At 48.4% G+C, this 18,952-nt stretch overlaps 1 pseudogene; it reads right to left on the bottom strand.

The window, feature by feature from the left end:
* Window positions 1-16,928: 16,928 nt before the first annotated feature.
* On the bottom strand, window positions 16,929-17,439 carry LOC128628150 (40S ribosomal protein S24-like; annotated as a pseudogene).
* Between the last annotated feature and the right edge of the window lie 1,513 nt (window positions 17,440-18,952).

Below are 18,952 nucleotides of genomic sequence, written 5' to 3'. Positions count from 1 at the left end.
GGGCACAAGAAGCAACCAATGAATACAGAAATAAGTGGAACAACAAATCAATGTTTTTCTCTTCCCCCACTCCAACTCCCTAAGAGCAAAAAGAAAAAAATTCCTTTTGCACAACTTTACAGGGAAACATAAAATGTTAGAAGCAATTGTTCTTTAGGAAAACAAAAACAGATTAACAGATAAGACTAAAAACATAACATGACCTTTATGCGCTGTAGAAATATTTGTTTTCTGTTGCATACTTTGGATTTAAAGGCCTTTCAATATTTTTGTGTGTTTTGCAAATCACCATCAACTAGAAGCCCCTTCGAGCTGTTAAACATAATTTTCAGTCTGTGGAGAAATGATGCCCTTGCCAGAGTGTTCTGGGCTGAACTGTGTTCTCCTGGAATCCGGGTGTTGAAGTACTACCGCAGCACCCCCAGTGTGGAGACAGGCCCTTTAGTGTGGTGATTAAGACAGAGTGAGGTCATCAGTGTGGACCCTCACAACGTGACCGGCGTCCTTGTGAAACGGGGGGATCTGGACGCGGACACAGGGAAGCCGCCGAGGAAGATGGCCACCTGCAGACCAGACCGACCGCAGCCTTGATCTCAGACGTCGGCCTCCAGAACTGTGCGGAAAGAGCTCCCTGCGGTTTATGCCACCGGCCTCAGGCCCTTCGCCCTGACGACCCCAGTAAGAGAATACGCTGAGGTGCACAGGGTGACAAGGAAGAGGCGACCCGAACAGAGGAGGCGAAGATCACTTCTTTCAGTGACAAATCCCTTTTCCCAGAATCACGTGTGCCTGTCTTCTTAAAGTTGCCGTCTTCACCAAAAGAGAGAATGACACATTTTCAAATTTCAAACATGTTCGTTTGTTTCTATGCAACTGGACGTGGCCTGAAAGTGACAGTCATTCTTCTGAGAGAGTTTCCTGTCTTCTCACGAGCAATGGCTGGTGCTGACCAGGACCGTGCCCAGGCTCAGACCCCAGTTTGAGGAGATGAACGAGCAGGCTCACCTGGCGCCTCCGCCTCTGCTGAGCTCGGGGTGCCGGTCCCGGGGAAATTCGGGCAGGACTGGCCAGATGGGGGGGGGACATCCAGGGCAGTGAGCTTGGCAAGGACCCTGAGCACCGGTTTGGTGGGAGACCTGTGAGGGCAGGGACAAGTGCCCAGGGGCGTCAGGGAGGCCTGGCGGCCATGCAGGAGGGTGCAGTCCCCCTGGGTGCCCCCCCAGGACCAGATCAAGAGCCCAGTGACCGGCCCAGGCAGCCACACGAGGCTCCTACTCTATTTGAAGACAAGAGTTACCTACTAACTGTTCTTAGAAGAAATAGTCGATGGACCAAGCAGTGCTTTTTCAAAATTTGCCTTCGTGTGGCTGGGCTAGAACCTCCCAACACTCTGAGGACATTTTCTGGGGGAAACCAGTCCGGAATCTCCTGCTCTGGGTATATTAGGTTGTCAGGCTAAGGAGAAAAACTCATTCTAGAGCAGTGTTACTCGGCAGCCAGCATCCTGCTGGCATCGCTGCATACAGGTACCAGAACTTTAACCCAAAACCTTATTAACTTGAAATCCAAAGAACCAAAAGAGAAATTCTCCAACCCCCACTGGACTCTGCATTGACCCAGGTTCCCCTTAGCTCAGCGCTTTTATTAAACAGTCGGCTGGGGACTAGCAGTGGCTTTGAAATAGTCACCATTTTTAATTAACCACCATTGAAATAATAAGGACTTACTGTGATTTGGTATGATTTAATTAACTCTGACTTTGTATCGAATCTTAAACCTCCCTGCCCTGACCAAGACGGCCCTCGGCAAACCGCCTGGGTGAGGACTTTCCGAAGACAGGGGGCTTCTCCTCTGGGGGCAGCAGCAGAGACCCTGCTTCTGCTCAGCAGCGTGTGGGGTGACCGGTCCTTCTTCCTTTTCTTTCTCTCTCCCTGCCTCCGCCCCCCCCTGCCATTGCCACTAAGCGAACTTAACTACAAAGCTTGTCACCTTCCTTCCCACTGGGTCCCCTGCTTCATATCCACCTACAAACTTCCTGGCTCAGAAATGTCTTTAAAAGACTTCTTTTTTCCTGAAACTGCACCAAATCTGTGCCGTCTTCCTCCTCAGACCCTCTCCACCTCTGTGGTCGCCCCTGCATGGGCCAGGCCCTCCACACCTGTGTCCGAGGCTCCCGGCCTCTCTTCTCAGCCTGCTTAATTTATTTCCTTTAAATGACCCTGTCTTCCGTCGCTGTCCCCTTCCCCTCCCAGTGCCCTTCGGAGGTTGTCCTCGTTCCTCCAGCTCTGGGAGTTGGTGCAGGGACCCTGGAGGCGAGGATGAGGAACTGCAGGGACAGAGCTGTCCCAGGCAGGGCACTGTGTTCTCACTTCTGCTTTGACCAGAGCAGCCTCACTTTCCTCTGATTCGTGTGTGAAGATTTTGGGTAATATTCGATGTGAAAACAAAAGGTTTCTTTTGCTAAACATAAGTTTAAAAAAACCACCGATCTGTATGATAGGATCCTGTCCTTCAGGTTAAGAATCATGACCCAGAGCAATGCAAGGAGGGCCCCTCTGTCCTTCTCCACACCTTCCTGCACACCCGCTCACCCCCTGGGCCAGGACACCCGGTCGTTTTCCGCCTTCGTGCCTGTCATAGAAGGTCCCTCTTCTCCACCTTCTGATTCCTTGTGGTTGAGGGCCTGGTGTAGGTCGCACCCCCTTCTGAGGTGGCTGCGTCCGCCATGACCTCTCAGGCTGGACGGCTGCCCCTCATTCTGCAGGCCCTGCTCCTCTCCCTGGTCACAGCTGGATGGGCCAGGGGCCTTCGTGGGCCTCCTGTGGCCTGGTGCAGAAACACCTGCCCGCTAAGAGATGTGGAATTTGGAGTGGTGTCTGAGCCATGTAGTGACTGCGGCTGGTGTGACCGTGGGGCAGAAGGCCATGTGGAGAGTCAGGAGCCACTTGTCAGTCAATATCGGGAAGTGAGGGGTACAGAGGATGTGGATAAACTGAGAAAGCTAGTCGGCAGATTTGGGAGAGGAAGAATGATGGATGGGAGAGAGAGAGACACTCTGCCCCTGAGGGTGCCCTGGTTCCCTCCTCATCTGGGAGACCCACCAGGGGGACTTAGGCAAATCACCCCCCTGGATTCCAGTGCTGGGCCCTCTATTCCTGTCCACAGAAGAGCTAGTTCGCATCTCCTTGGCTGGACCTTGAGTACCTTGAGGGCAGAGATGGTGTCTTAGTCAGCTCTTATTCCCTGAATCGCACACCACAGGAGTCTGGGAGGGAGTGGGCGTGTGTGTGTGTGTGTGTGTGTGTGTGTGTGTGTGTGTGTGAGCCAGAGCTGCCTGCCTGCCCCGAAAACGCACGTCTGGGCTTTACAGCTGCCTGTGCGTGGCCAGCCTGGGTGAGGAGGGACTGAGAGCCCGCGAGCCCTTCTCGCCCCCTGGCAGGACTAGAATCAAAAAGTTGCCTGTGCAGGTGCCAGTGAGGACGTGGAGAAATAGGGACACTCGTAGGCGGCTGTGGGGAGGTAAAATCATCAGCCATTGTGGAAAACAGTCTGGAAGTTTCTCAGAAGGTTAAGCATAGAGTTACCATGTTTATTCCACTCCTAATTATCTGCCCAAGAAAAATGACAGCATACGTCCACACAAAAACATGCACCAAAATGTGCATAGCACGAGTGTTCGTAAGAGCAAAAGGTGGAAACAACCCAGATGCCCGCCAGCTGATGAGCGGAGGGACAGGTGCGGTCAGTCCACGCGATGGTGTTTGAAGTGCTGACACTCTCCACTGTTTCTATGAGTTTGGTTTCCTGAATTCCACATGTAAGTGGGATCACATGTAATTTGTCTTTCTCTGACTGGTTTCACTTAGCGTAATGCCCTCACAGTCCATCCATCTTTCCCTAAAGGGCAAGGTTCTTAATTTTTTTATGGCTGACTAGTATTCCCCAGTATGTGTGTCTCCACAATACGTATGAGCCTTGGAAACACTGTGCTGAGTGAATAAGCCAGTCCCAAAAGGCCACAGACTATTCTATTTATATAAAATGTCCAAGACTGGACAATTCAGAAAGACAAAATATTGAGTTGGCCAAAAAGTTTGTCTAGTTTTTTTCCATAAGATGGCCCTAGTAGCACTTAGTTGTCTTTAACTTCATTCAAAATAATTCTGTTAGATTGTATTGTGACAGCTGTCATATCAGCATGCATTAAAAAAACTTACCAAAATTGGTGAATTTTTGGGTAGCCATTTTAATATTAATGATGGAAGAAAATATGCAATGTTTTTAGCATATTCTGCTTTATCATTTCAAGAAAGGTAAAAACACAACTGAAACATGAAAAAATTGTGCAGTGTGTGGAGAATGTGCTGTGACTGATCAAACACGTCAGAAGTGGTTTGCAAAGCTTCGCGCTGGGGATTCTCACTGGACGATGCTCCACGGTCGGGTGGACCAGCTGAAGTTGACAGCGATCACACTGAGACACTAAGAACAATCAGTGTTACAGCATGTGGGAGATGGCTGACATGCTGAAAATATCCAAATCAATAGTTATTAGTGAATACGAAAAATGTGTGTTTTATTTTATGGAAAAAACCAAGTAACTTTATTTTATGGAAAAACAAAACCGAGTAACTTTTAGTGGTTGCCAGGCCCTGGGACGAGGGAGAATGGAGAGTGACTGCTGGTGGGAATGGGGATTCTACGGGGGGGCGACGAAAATGACTGGGATTAGATAATGATGACAGTTGCCTAATGTTGTAGAAATACTAAACCCCAACTGAACTGTGCACTTTAAAACAGTGAATTTTATAGTAGTAAATTATATGTCAATTTTTCAACAAACAAACAAATGAATAAAAGCACGGCAGCCCTAATGAACTAAATAGCGAGGCACTGAGTAGCAACAACAGCTAAGTTGCTAAAAAGAGAGGCAACCAGACCCTGTGAGCCTCCTGTGGGAGGAGCCCTGCCGAAACAACGGTGGATCCGCCGCTCAGCCCGCAGCTCCAGCCCACACTCCAGAAAGTGGAGAGGAAGAGACACGGTGGCCGACACCAGGGGCAGCCGTCCAGGCTGGGGGACGCTGGACGGGGCAAGCAACTCAGTTACTCCAGCACGCAACTCCGAAGGGAGAACGAGAGACCATGGGGGAACTTGCAGGTTATGAGACCAAGCAATCACTTGCTCTAGCAAGTGAATCTTGCCTGATCCGGAGTCAAACAACCTGTTCAAAACATGTTGACACGTCACACACTTGGCAATTTGAACACTGGCTGGGTACTTGATAATATGGAGGTGTTATGGTTAATTATTTTCAGACTTTTTCCAGTTTTATTGAGATACAGATATATAACATTGTGAAAGTTTAAGGTATACACTGTTGGTTTTTTAGAACATTTTATTTATTGACCTTGGGGGAGGGGGAGAGAGAGGAACATTGACTTGTTGTTCCATCCGTCCATGCACCATTGATGATTCCTGTACACGTCCTGACCAGGGGTCAAACCCATGACCTTGGTGCATCGGGAGGACACCAGCCAACCGACAGCCCGGAGCCAGGGCTGCACAGTGTGGATTTGCTGCACTTCGTTAGGGCAGGATGACAACCATGAGGTGTTAGCTAACACCCCCAGCACGTCACACAGTTTTTTTGATGACAAAATTTAAGATCTACTCTCTTAGCAACTTGCAAGTACTTAATACAGCAGGATTGACTATAATCACAATGCTGTTCATTAGCTCTCCAGAACGTACCCTTTAAATGGCAGTTTGTACTCATTCACTAGCATCTGCCCATTTCCCCACCCCACGGACCCCCATGACCACTGTTCTACTCTCTGTTTCTATGAGTTTGGCTTCCTGAATTCCACATGTAAGTGGGATCACATGTAATTTGTCTTTCTCTGACTGGTTTCACTTAGCATAATGCCCTCACAGTCCATCCATCTTTCCCTAAAGGGCAAGGTTCTTAATTTTTTAATTAAGGTTCTTAATTTTTGATAGGCTGACTACTATTCCCCCGTATATGTGCACCACATTGTTATCCACTCGTCTACTGAGGGACACTTGGCAGCTTCCATATCTTGGCAATTGTAAATAACACTGCATGGAACATGGGGTGCAGATTTTCTTTGAGACCCTGATTTCATTTCCTCTGGACGTACAGCAGGAAGTAGAATTGCTCAGTCATATGGTAAATCAAGTACTGATTTTTCAAGGTACCTCCGTGATGTTTTCCACGGTGGCTTTAACAATTTACACTCTCACCAACAGTGTGCAGGTGTGCCCTTTCCCGCACGGTCTCTCCAAGTCTTATCTCCTGTGGGTTTTTTTCCCCTGATAACAGCCATTCCACTAGGTATGAGGTGATATCTCATTGTGGTTTTCATTTGCATTTCTTTGATGATTAGTGATGTTTCAAGCATCTTTTCAGCTACCTGTTTGCCATTTCTATGTCTTCTTTGAAAAAAGGACTGCTCAATTCTTCTGCTTCTTTTTTATTAGATTGTTTTTTTGTTATTAAGTTGTATGAGTTCTTTGTATATTTTGGGTATTTACCCCTTATCAGATTGATGGCTTACAAATATCTTATCCCATTACATACATTACCTTTTTATTTTGTTGATAGCTTCTTTTGCTGTGCAGAGCTTTTTAGTTTGATGTAGTCCTGTTATTGATCGAGCACTCAATACACTGAGTCACAACAGCCAGGGTGTTTTTTTTAAGAGTCTTTATCTTTTAGAAATACTGAAATATTTACCCCTCCAAAATGATATGATACATGGAATTCGTTTCCAAATAATCAGGGGAAAAATGGGGAGCAGTATTTATAAAATGAGATTGGCTGTAAGTAGATAATTGTTGAAGCCAAGTGACAGGTATATGGAGGTTCACTATATGTTTCGACTTTGAATGTTTGAAGTTGTCCATATTTACTTACTACTTAACAATAAATAGCCGTGACTGGTGTGGCTCAGTGGGTGGGGTGTCCTCCTGCAAACCAAAAGGTCACGGGTTTGATTCTCAGTCAGGGCACACGCCTGGGCTGCAGGCCAGGTCCTAACTGGATATGTGTAAGATAGCCGATCAATGTTTCTCTCCTCTCTCTCCCTTCCTTCCCCTCTCTCTAAAAATAAATAAATACAATCTTAAAAAAAAACGATAAATAAGAAAAGAAGAGTTAAAAGAGAAAAAGGAAGGCAAAGTGGTTGTCTGAGGTGGGTGTCCGGCCCACCAGCGGACGGGTGCCCAGCAGACTTGCGTGGGCCAACCCGCTGGCTGCACCGGGGTGCTTCCACCCTCGTCCCTCCCCCGCCGTTGTGTGGACACTCTCCAGCATGGAGCACCCTCAGTGGCTGAGCCCATCTGCAGCGGGCCTCACAGCTGTTTCCAGAGGACGAAAGGTGGCTCCTGTGGACCAAGGTGGGAGGGACGGACAATCACACGTGGCCAGCACTGCTGGGGAGCAATGAGCTTTGAGTCTATACTGTGGCCTGCCCGGAATTGGGGCACTTTAGAAAGCAAAGGGCTGAGGTGTGGCCGAAGAAGGGAGGGAAGAAGCCTTTGCTGAGAGTTCACTACAGTTTAGGGAAGAGTTAGGGGATTCCTGGGTCAGAAGTTGGGGAAAATTCTGATCAGAGGAGTGACCTGAACTGGAGCCGGGTCCCCAAGCTCTGGGCCTCGGTACCGTCTGGGTCTGTTAGGAACCGGGACGCACAGCAGGAGGGGAGCTTGAATCGTCCCGAAACCATCCACCAACCCCTTGTCCATGAAAAATTTGTCTTTCACAAAACCGGGTCCCTGCTACCAAAAAGATTGGGGACTGCTGAGCTAGAGAGACAGATACACCGATCAAGACATCTCTGATGCACTTTTAAGTTAAAATTAAAAAGACCTCCAGGAAAATGAGCTTCTTCCTTGCCACCTTCAAGGATGACCACCTTGGAAGTGGCCGGTGCTCCAACAAGCGGTCACTTTGCAGGCTGTTTTAGAACAAAGAACACATTTCCCACAAAAACAATGCTATATGCAGTGTTGGGATTTTATGTTCGCCATTAAATGTTTATTTAGCCCGTTTAATTACTGAGCATTTGCAGCTGAAGTAGTTAAGGCAATGTTAATGGTCTGGCAAATGAGGTAAGGCTGGTGTTACCCATTGGTCCAGCTGAGATCTGCAGCCCTCGGGAACTGTTCATGGGATTCTGAGGAGCGGGGGTGTCCCTCCACTCAGGAGGCCAGGGAAGCAGCGAGATCTGAGCTGGGCTTGGAGTGGGGGATCCATTTCATTCAGGGCAGGGGCAACCCCTCTGTCTTCCTTCCTCATCTTTGTTAAGAAAAATGCTGAAGTGTGCTTTGGGGCAGTTCCTGAATTAGCCTTGAATCAGGCCCAGTGTGTTATGAAGGAATGTCAGGAGCAAGGCCAAGTTCAAGTGAGGCAGACGTGAATGTGCTCAGGGTGTGCTGAATTGGTAATCATGCCCCCAGGTCTTCAGGATGCCTGCATTTGACCTTCACTGCCCCACACTCCAGGTCCCTGGCCCTGAGCTCCTGATCTGATTTCTCACTTCCACTTTTGTCAGCACTACAGGATCAGATTGGCCCTTATATTTGTTTTTATTTTTGATGTTCCAAGTACAGCCTTCCTCTAGGATCTTTCCCGCTAGGCCCATAATTTCTTCCTGAAATTAGCATCCAGAATGCAAATACCAGATCCATTAGGCAGGTTCAAAAAATAGGTCTCTGATGGCTTCCTCATTTCAGGAAGCATTGAATTAATTATTTCCACTCAGGAAAATATTATGTTGGAGCCCATTCCTGCTTCTAGTCCCCAAGTGAACTCCAGGAAGAAGCAAATGAAAAGCAGTCTTAGTGCGTGTAGATCCAATGAGAAAAGGACCTCATGTTCCCCCAAATGAAACTTTAATAATTAAAATAATAAAGGGAATGGGTTTCCTTTACTCCCTCCTTTCCACCCATTTCTCATTTGCTTCTCATATTAAGGCTATGGGTATCAGTCACCCATAGCCATGATAATGCTGTGTAACAAAGCTTCCCCCATTTTAGTAGCTTAAACAATAACCATTTATTATTGCTTTTAAGTCTACAGGTTGAATGGGTGGTTCTGGTGATTTTGGCAGGGCTGGGCTTGGCTGAACTCAGCTGGACTTACTCTGTGGTCAGTTGGCAGCTGAGCTGGCAGCTGGTGGTCCAGCATGGCACTGGGTGGGCTGACTGGGCTCTACTTCACAGACCGGCCCGTGCTGTTCTCGCTCCCTCCAGCAGGCTAGTCCTGGCTTATTTTCATGGCAGAGGCAGGGGTCCTAAGAGAAGAACAGAAACAGTCAAGGCCCCTGGTCTTATAGCACATCTGCTACACCACTTCTGCTACATTCTGTTTGCCAAAACAAATGAACAGGGCGGCTCCCATTGCAAGGGTGAGAGAGAGCACCCCACCTCTTAGTGGGGGGGGGGTGCAGATACAGGGAGGCTGCTAACTGTGACCATGAATGCCAGCAATCTATCAGAACTACCAACGTGCTTTTCCTTTAACCGTAGACTTTGTACAACTTCATACTTTAACAAAACTCTCTCAGATTCTACTTCCAAATTCCTAATTCCTAGGGAACTGGGAAAGCAGAGCATGCCAACTTCCTATAATCCTTATGTGACAAACATTTCCGAAGCGCCCACTGTGCCAGCCCCTGTGCTCAGTAGACCCTCAGGAAATACAGGCTGCATGGGAAAGAGACCCCTCTCCTGCCTTTCTGGTGCTCCTTACAGCAGCAGAACAGGGCTATGCACAGAGAGAGGCAGTGGCCACTCAGCTCCTCATCTTGAAAGATGAGTTAGAGTTGTCCAGAAAGAGAAGAAAAGTAGCTTATGCCAGAGATCTTGAAGACGTGCAGGTGATTGTGTTTTCAGGAACAAGAGCTGCTTGCGGGGAAGGACCCGCCCCAGATGGTGAAGGGCCTTATCAGCCCTTTAGTGGAGTGTGGACTTTACTGTGAAGACACAGAACTCACTGCAGGGTGCGAGCTGGACTTGTGCTCAGTTTGCCTTTGACAAAGATCTGTGGGGCAGCAGGTGGGTAGAGGAGGTGCTGGAGACAGGGAGACGCTGGGAGACTATTTCCACTCCAAATCCATTTTTTGGGGTTGAAGTTTCTATGACCATCCACCCGCCCGCTGAAGTAGAGACTGGAGCATCTGAACCCTCCCGGGTGCCTGCTAAGAATTCTGCACACCGGTGCGTGCTGGGGGCAGGGCCATGGAGATTTGCCCTTGTCTGCTCTTGGCTAACTTCATAACAGGTTAGTTTTTAAACTTCTGGCTCATTCCAGATACACCTCTGGCCCTGGGAGAGAACTTGGCCTCCCTGATCCTGCATAACATTCCCACTTTCTGGGAAACACACCCTGTGCGTGATGAGGCAAGGGAGGCATACACAAATGCTTTCTGCCTCAAACCTCTCTTCTCTGGCTCGGCATTTAGTGTGCAAAGGTTCCATCCTGGGGTAATCACCAGGTGTGCTTTTATTCGTCTGATACCTAGTTCAGCCCTCCTGAGCTCTTGGGCTCCCAGCCCTTCTCCCTGCACAGCCAGGTGTCACAAAGCCTCATGGGAAGTGTGGCAGGCAGAATACTAACACCCCAGAGGATATATGAGTTGACAGTGACTTCCTCCAGGACAGGGGTTTCTGCTCCGTCCTGGTGCCCCAGCACTTGCCGTCCTCCGCCCAGTGCTCGGAAGGTGCTTTCAGGACGACAGGACCGACTCAGACCCCACTGGGGGAGTCCTTTTACCGTCCAGTGACTCAATTTCCATGTCTCTTTTAAAAAAAATTATTTTATTGTTGTTCAACTACAGTTGTCTGCATTTACCCCCCACCACACGCCCCACACCCTAGTGAAACCCACCTCCCTCCCTTGCTTCCACCCCCCACCCTTGGTTTTGTCCATGTGTCCTTTATAGTAGTTCCTGAAAACCCTTCCCCCCATGACCCCCTCTGGTTACTGTCAGATTGTTCTTCATTTCAATGTCTCTGGTTATATTTTGCTTGCTTTTTTCTTTTGCTGATTAGGCTCCTATTAAAGACTGGTGTAGCCACTGTGGATAACAGCATGGAATTTCCTTAGAAAACTAAAAATGGAACTGCCTTTTGACCTGGCAATTCCATGGCTGGGATATATCCTAAGAACCCGGAAACACCAATCCAAAAGAACCTATGTACCCCAGTGTTCATAGCAGCACAATTTTCAATAGCCAAGTGCTGGAAGCAACCTAAGTGCCCAGCAGTAAATGAGTGGATCAAAAAACTGTGGTACATTCACACAATGGAATACTATGCAGCAGAGAGAAAGAAGGAGCTCCTATTGTTTGGGACAGCATGGATGGAACTGGAAAGCGTTATGCTGAGTGAAATTTCCACGTCTCTTAAGTGAGGAAGTCAGGCCTAATGACCTCCAAGGTTTTGGTGACTTTCCAGTTGACTCCCAGATGTGTCCCTTAACTTCCTTTCCTCTCCCCATAGCTGCCACTGAATGTATGACTCTGCTTCCACCAACTGGTCACACCCACAAAGTCTAACACCATCATTCTCAAACACCAGGGTCATTAATTAGTCAGCACCTGAGGCCTTTCAACTGTTCTCACCACTCTCCCTGGAGTCCCCTGTGCTTCCTTGTCCCTCACGAGTCCACGTCCAAATGTTCAATCTGGAGGTCATAGTAGACATGGTCGCTGCCCAGACCCCTCTTCCTCTGACCCTGGAGCCCACCTGCCCATTGTCAGCCAGGGTGTGGGTGGCAAGGACTCTGGCTTCACAGTGTTGCTTAGGTCAAAGCCTAGGACGTCCCCCTGGCCCCAGTGCTGCTCCCAGCAGAGCTTTGAGTTTGAACCCTGCATTTCCGCACAGGGGCCTCTGAGCTCATCTTCTCACTCAGTGATGGGGGCAGTCACTGAGTCACTGGAGAGACAAAACGCATCTCCGAGTTCCTCCTGCTGTACGAGCTATGTCATGAGCACAGGAGGGTGTTTGTGGTGGCATCTGCTTTCCTTACCCTCTCACCTCTGTTTTCAGAGACTAATGTGTATCTAAATGCAGATTTAACTTAGAGGAAAGTTTTTATTTAATATGCAACTGACCCAGATTGCACCATGCTGCTTCCAGGCGATGGGAAGATTTGCTGTACTTGCCTGAGTAAATTTTTTTTTTCTTAGGTTACAAATGTTCTGTCTTAGAGCAGGAGTTCTCCGCGCTGGTCACCCATTAGAATCACTCAGGGAGTGTTTAGAGCTCCAAGCTCAGCTGCACCCCAGGGCCACGGGATCACTGAGTTTCAACCATCTGGTTTAGACAGGGACTCCACTTTTCCAGACGGTTGTGATGGACAGCAGGGTTAAGAGCCACTGCTTCTGATGACAGTACTCACGCCTGTCCTTCCCTTTTGCTGTTTGCAAATCAAGTTTTCTTAATAATAGTTCCAAAGAGCAACATGGACCCTTGACTGTTATACTAGATGATGCTTTGTCCTAACTGACCCCAAGCCCCCTCTTAGTGTGAAAGGAAAATTTCAAGTAGTCCTGGCGTGTCGGCCATGGACCCTCTGGCCAGCCCAGCATCCACAATCCTCCGGAAGTGCGTGTGGACAGCACTCTTATGGATTCCTGTAGCTGACTGTCTCCTAGGAGCCCAAAGGGACACACCCGGCACCTGCACTGACCTTCCGGGGCCTTGGTCCAGGAAAGCTGCTCTCCTTACACAGTCGCCTCTCTGATCCTGCTCCCCACTTCTTCCCTGAATCCCTCATGCTCCAGCAACAGCTTTTTAGCCCTGGTGCCTCTGGGAGGTGGCATCCTCACCTGCTTCCTCCCTGGGTCCCCGCCAGCCCTGTGGACCACACTTTGGAGCACATCTTTGGCCAACCCCAGCTGCTGCTCTCGAACTTACTGGGTGCTCCCCACTCACTCAGTAACGGAGACTGGTACCTGCAGGAGTATGCTGTGGGCAGCTGCGGGCATCTGTGGGCAGCATCAGGACCAGGGCTTATGAGGGCTTGATAGTCCCAGGTGCCCAAGTCTCATCTGGACCAGCATGGGCCGCATGGGGACAGGCTCTTGGAAGCAAGAGCTTCTGGGTCACACCTGAACATGGGAACATACTGGGATCAGTTCAGCCAACAAATGCAACACTTGAAGTGACTTACTAATGGCTGCGAGGGCATGTGGGGACGTGCGGTGGGACTGCTGCCCAAGATTTGAGGGGAAAGGGTCAGGGATCTGGTCTTCAGTGCAGAAAGGGGACCCCCAAAAGGCACTGTGGCACCCAAAGTGGTTCCAGCTGCCTGCAGCCCCCCCTTGGCCCCACGACTGCCATTCACACTGCAGGCTCCAAATAGCTCCTAGCCTCAACCAGAGACGAGACCCAGCCTCGCCCCGTGTGTCCTCTGAGAGCAAGTCTGAACCGGCTCCGTCCGAGCCCCTCCCCCCTTCTGGGCTGCCGGCAGTCAGGTCGCACAGCCGCATCTCCTTCCCGAGGAAATGCCCGTGTCTAATTGTTCACAGCCTGAACAAAGGAGAATGTCCCGCTTTCCGAGAAGAGAGAAACCTCCCTTTTCCAAAAGAGCTGCTAACAACCTGCTGCTAACTTGGGTGGCTTGAAAGTCACAGACACAGGTTCCCATAGCAACCCCGGGAAATAGCACAGTGTGCCCCAGGTGGAAACTGTTTTGGCAAGAGGTTTCAAAAGAATCATATATATATATATATCCTCATTTAATATATATATAATCCTCACTTGAGGATATGTTTTTATTGATTTCAGAGAGAGAGGAAGTGGGGGAGACAGAGGGGGAAAGCAAGCTGGACAGAAACCTCGATGTGGGAGAGAAACATCCAACTGTTGCCTCCTTTACATGCCTGGACGGGAATCGAACCTGAAACCCAGGTATATGCCCTGATCCGGATTCCAACCCACAGTGTCTTGGTGTACAGGACTACGCTCCAACCAGCTAGCCACAGGGCAGGACAAGAATAAGATTTTTTAAAAAGATTTTATTTCTTTATCTTTAGAGGGGAAGGGAAGGAGAGAGGAAGAGAAACATCAGTGTATGGCTGCCTCTTGTGTGTCCCCTGCTGGGAACTGGCCTGCAACCCAGGCATGTGCCCTGACTGGGAATCGAACTGCTACCCTCTGGGTTGCAGGCCCGTGCTCAATCCGCTGAGCTACACCAGCCAGGGCAGAATCAGATATTTTAAAAAAATGTTTTAAACAAAGTTTTTAGGCAAACATCAAGGGGTTCCTCAACTGAGGTCACGGGGTAAGAAAGCCACTGGTTGGCTCAGTCTGCCACTCCAATGACGCCACGTGACAGCCAGGGGCTGGCCGCGGGAGGATAACCACATGAAGGCGGTGAGGCGCATCCCTGGGTGAAGGGGGACATCCCAGGCTTAGCACCATATTTGAAAACCTCAGACAGACTTCCACACACAGTGCTGTTTGGAGGTGTTGCCAGAAGCCACAGAAGCCACAGCTGCACGGTGCCGTTGCCCTCCACCAGCCTGCGTTACACAGGGGACCCGGCCTGCCCTTCACCCCTCTGTTCTGTCGGCGCAGTGCCTCCCGGTGAGAAAAATCCTCCATCTCTCCTCTTTCTTGGGCCCTGCAGGGAATGAGTAAGTTCCCCCCAAGCCCTCTTCTTTGAGGACAGGCAGGCCGGCCCACTGGGGTGGATTCTGCAGGGTGCACATGACTCCTCGGAGGACCGAGCTGGGGTGTCAGGACTGGGAAAGGGAAGATACCACATAAGCCAGGTCTGGCTTAGGGTGACGGAAAGAAAGGGGGTGCTTGAAAACGATGGAGCCATATTCAAAGATCACAGGAGAGCTCGAAGGAGCTTTCAACAGCCAAAACGGGGGAGTTTAAGCAATGAAATAAAGAACAGTAACAGTGGATCGTGACCTGCAGAGACAAATTAACAGAAATTTCTATGAAAAAACAGATCCCCAAACTACATACTGCATGAATCCGCTTACATGACCTTCTGGAAGAGGCATGACCGCAGGCAGGGAAAACCGATCAGTGGTTGTCAGGAACGGGTTGCGGGGGAGGCTGATCGCAAAGGGGCAGCAGGAGGGAGCCTTGAGGGACGATGTGACTGTTCTGTTTCATGTCTGTGGCGGTAGATGTGTGACTCTATACACTGTCAAAACCCTTAGAACTACAGGGCCTGAAGAGTGAATTGTACTGTAGGTAAATTTTTAAAAAACTAATCAGGGTATGTATTCCCCAGATAGAACATAAGTTTTTGCAAACGAATCCAACACAGATGAATGACATCGCACTAACGGGGGTAGGGAGGAAGAGATCTAACCTAAGTACCTCTGGAAAATTGGATTTTGACTCGATACTACAAGGCTAAAGACAAAAAGAATGTACATCAGTATTGTACTCCTTGTAAATTCACGCCTCACAGGGGTCTGGGTGAGCAACTCTGAAACTACTCTGTGTGTATACTAGGGCTGACCCAGTAAATAAATACATCAATCAACTCCTAGCCCTGGGCAGGGTAGGTCCAAGAAAAGCCTGGAGTAGTAGTACCTGAGGTGCCAGAGGAAGTGCTCAAATACAGATGGCAGCATGTTGAGAGAGCCCCCAGTGGCCAAAGCTGGAACAATTTGTTCAATAATAGCAGCATTGGATTATAACCCATTGAAGAAAATAAATATACAAGGGTTCATACTCATATAACCAAACAAACAAATGGACAAGTAAGAAATGAAGTAAGATGCATGCTCAAATTTTGCCCCTTAGCTGCCAAGTCTTAAGCATGCACTGAAGCTCACAGTTTAGATTTCTATCACTTGGAACACAACCAGAACTCTTCTTTTTAGTCAATGTAAGTCATCTCTTCTCTTCTTTTCTGCCATACACACGCACACACACACACACACACAGTCAAAACCACAGACATTTTTTTTGTAGTTTTCCCCCAGTGACCTGGACCCAGAGGCTCTCTACTCTTTTTCAGTTGTGAGAAATCTACACACGTGAAACTCACCACGCACGCTGTCTCTGAGCGTGCACTTCAGAGGCTTTAGGTGCGTTCATGGTGCTGTGCAGCCTGCACCGCCATCCACCTCCGGAAAAGTTTTGCTGAAATACAGCTTTGAAAACTATTGATTTTACTAAATACCTCTCAATTGAATAGTAACAGCTCAAGAAAGAAATGTAGACTGGAAGGCATCTGCTCTCAGCTGCTACACTTGGGCAATAATGAAGTGCCCCCTTTTGAAAAATCTCTTCCCGTTTTATCATTCCTTGCAAATCCATAGTAATGTTGCTTTATGGAAACAAAATTTAAAACAGAAAACAACTGCTTTGTCCCCCGCTTGTATAGAACAACCAAAGTTTGTAACAAGGTACATACTTTATAGCCCTCCAAGCTTATCGACACTCCGTTCTTCCTGTCGAGTTTTATCTCCTGGGCAGGCGTAAGGAAGACGGACGGTGCGCAGTCCTGAGGCTCCCTGACCAGAGAATGTTCCAGCCAGATTCAGTTTGTTATATTACACTCTTATTTTACACGTTCCTTAGTATCAACTTCTTAGCTGTCTACATAATATCACATGTAAGTCACCTTCCTTCCCAAGATGCTTTTTTACCATTGTTAGATCCATTAAGGAAGTTATAATTTTTCTGAGATGTCTGAATTTTACTGCTAACTGGATAAATCTTTTTCTGGTATTAAGCATGAGTATTAGGCCCCTGAAGCATAAATTGAATTATGGTTGTGGGAGTTCTCTTTCATGAAAGTCTTCCACATTTTCTAAAAACTTAGTAATACTATAAGACTGTATCTGGCCGTTGTACTGTAGTGTGGTGTCCAGAGCTCCATTCTCCTTCTTGGGTCTTAAGAATGTTCTAGAATATTATAAGGCGGGAATGTGTTGCTCAGAATCAAGAGAAAGTGAGTATGCAAAATCTCTGGCATGAATGGGCACCCCCCTCCTGGATTTTAGGGGGAGGGAAGAGGGGCCCCTGGCAAGTCTGGGGGCAGCTGGCATGGAATTGGCCTTCACAGTCCCCCTGACTTTCTTCATTCTGGTCTTGCGTTCCTTTCCCTGTTTTCTGGAGGTCTTCTTCTCCTTCTCATACAGGCCACGTTGTACAAGTCCATGTTTGGGTTCATTTTTCTTTGCATAACCCAAGGAATCCTACGTCCTGCCAATGCCAGCTGCCTTCCCACCACCGAAATGGGTTCTGAGCCTGAGCACAAAGGTGGTGTCTGGTGTGGTCTTATGCTTTTGGCTAGTTTCCTCCCAATTTTTCTCTTAGGGACAGTTTCCTTCCCAGGGTGAAGGACGCCAGTGACCATCTGTTTCTGCTGAAGTAGCCCGTTGGCCATGAACTCCCTGGTGGGACAGTGACTGCCTTGTTCATGCTGGTGGCTGGTCTCCAGCAGCCATGGAGGAGATAAGAGCCCTCATGTCTGTGCTTCCTCATTCCACACACACACACACACACACACACACACACACACACACACACGTGTGCATGCACACACACCCTCTTTGTCTTCTTTCCTCTGATCTGGAATAATATTTTCTGGTCCTCCAGGACAAACCCCACACTTAAGCCCCACAGTTCTGAAACTTTTGGTTTAGGCCCAGAAACCTGCAAGTCCACAGGTTTGAAACCACCTCCCCGAGATGCCTGTCTTTCTGCCTTCCCTATCACCTCTCACCTCCAGGCAACAGGCGAACGGCAGGGGCTTCGAGAGGAGAGGCAGAGCTACAAAGAGCAGAAAGGGGGGCGCTGGTTAACATGGCCCTACAGTGATGGAGAGAGTGGATTTTCTCTGATGGGATACAGTCACGCTTGGAAAACTGACCTGTAGAACAGTGGTCTCTTTCTAGTCTCAAAGGATATAGTCTCCTTAAAGAAAAGGGCGGTAAGAGAAGTTGCTATGGAGAAACTTAAAGTCTTCTGAGAAATGTACTGTTAGGGCCGAGATTGCAGTCTCAGCTGCACATTAGAATCACCTGGGAGAACTTTCAAAATGCCAAAAATGGGATGCCCAGCCCGCCGCTAGGGGTTTGGACTTGATTGGACTGGAATGGGGCTGTAAGCAAAGCTATGTTTTAAAGTCTCCTGGGTCTTCAGTGTAGGGGCAGAAACCCTCAGCATCCGAGCAAGGCTGACTCACCCATTAGACACAGCTTGGTGCCTGTACCCACGGCGCTTCCAGGGGCCGCAGAAATGCGCAACTTCTTTTAGAAGTAGTGGGAAAAGGAGTATTTCAGTGGAAGAACATGTTTCACTATATAATAGTAAGCAATGCATTTTTAAAATATAAATGTTTTTTAATCCTCATCCGAGGATATGTTTATCGGTTTGAGAGAGAGAGGATGAGAGAAAGGAGAGAGAGAGAGAGAGACGCCAATGTGAGATGTGAGAGAGAAACGTCTCACACGTGTCCGGAGAGGGCACCTTTTGGTGTATGGGATGATGGTTCAGCCAACTGAGCCTCCTGGCCAGGGCATAAAATAGAATTTTTAATGTTTTTATGGAGAAAGAGACCCACAACACAAGAGTGCCCAGGGCCCACAAAAGTAATAATGCAATAGTAAAAGGACAAGTGTAAGGGCGTGTCTTTGAATACCCCTAAATATAATTTTTCTGTTCACATTAAGGCAGCACCCTGAAATACATCAGTGATGTCTACACACTGCATTGGCAATAATGTTGTTGCCTAAATGTCCCTTTTCGTGTCTGTCCGTTACAGATGTTTCAGGTGGTCTCCAGTCTGTTTCAATGAGCTAACTGAAAGTTTTGCTGTGTTGCCGGCGATAGCAAAGAGGCGTTTTTGAGTGTCTAGGCTATTTAAACATCATTGCCATGTCTGATTGGAGCTGCTGGTCCGGTCCTTGTGGTTTCAGAGACTGCGTGGGTT

This window comes from Artibeus jamaicensis, unplaced genomic scaffold (assembly GCF_021234435.1).
Source record: "Artibeus jamaicensis isolate MK-2021 breed Jamaican fruit bat unplaced genomic scaffold, CSHL_Jam_final contig_548, whole genome shotgun sequence".
Taxonomy (NCBI): Eukaryota; Metazoa; Chordata; class Mammalia; order Chiroptera; family Phyllostomidae; genus Artibeus; species Artibeus jamaicensis.
This window is presented reverse-complemented; position numbering and strand designations above follow the sequence as displayed.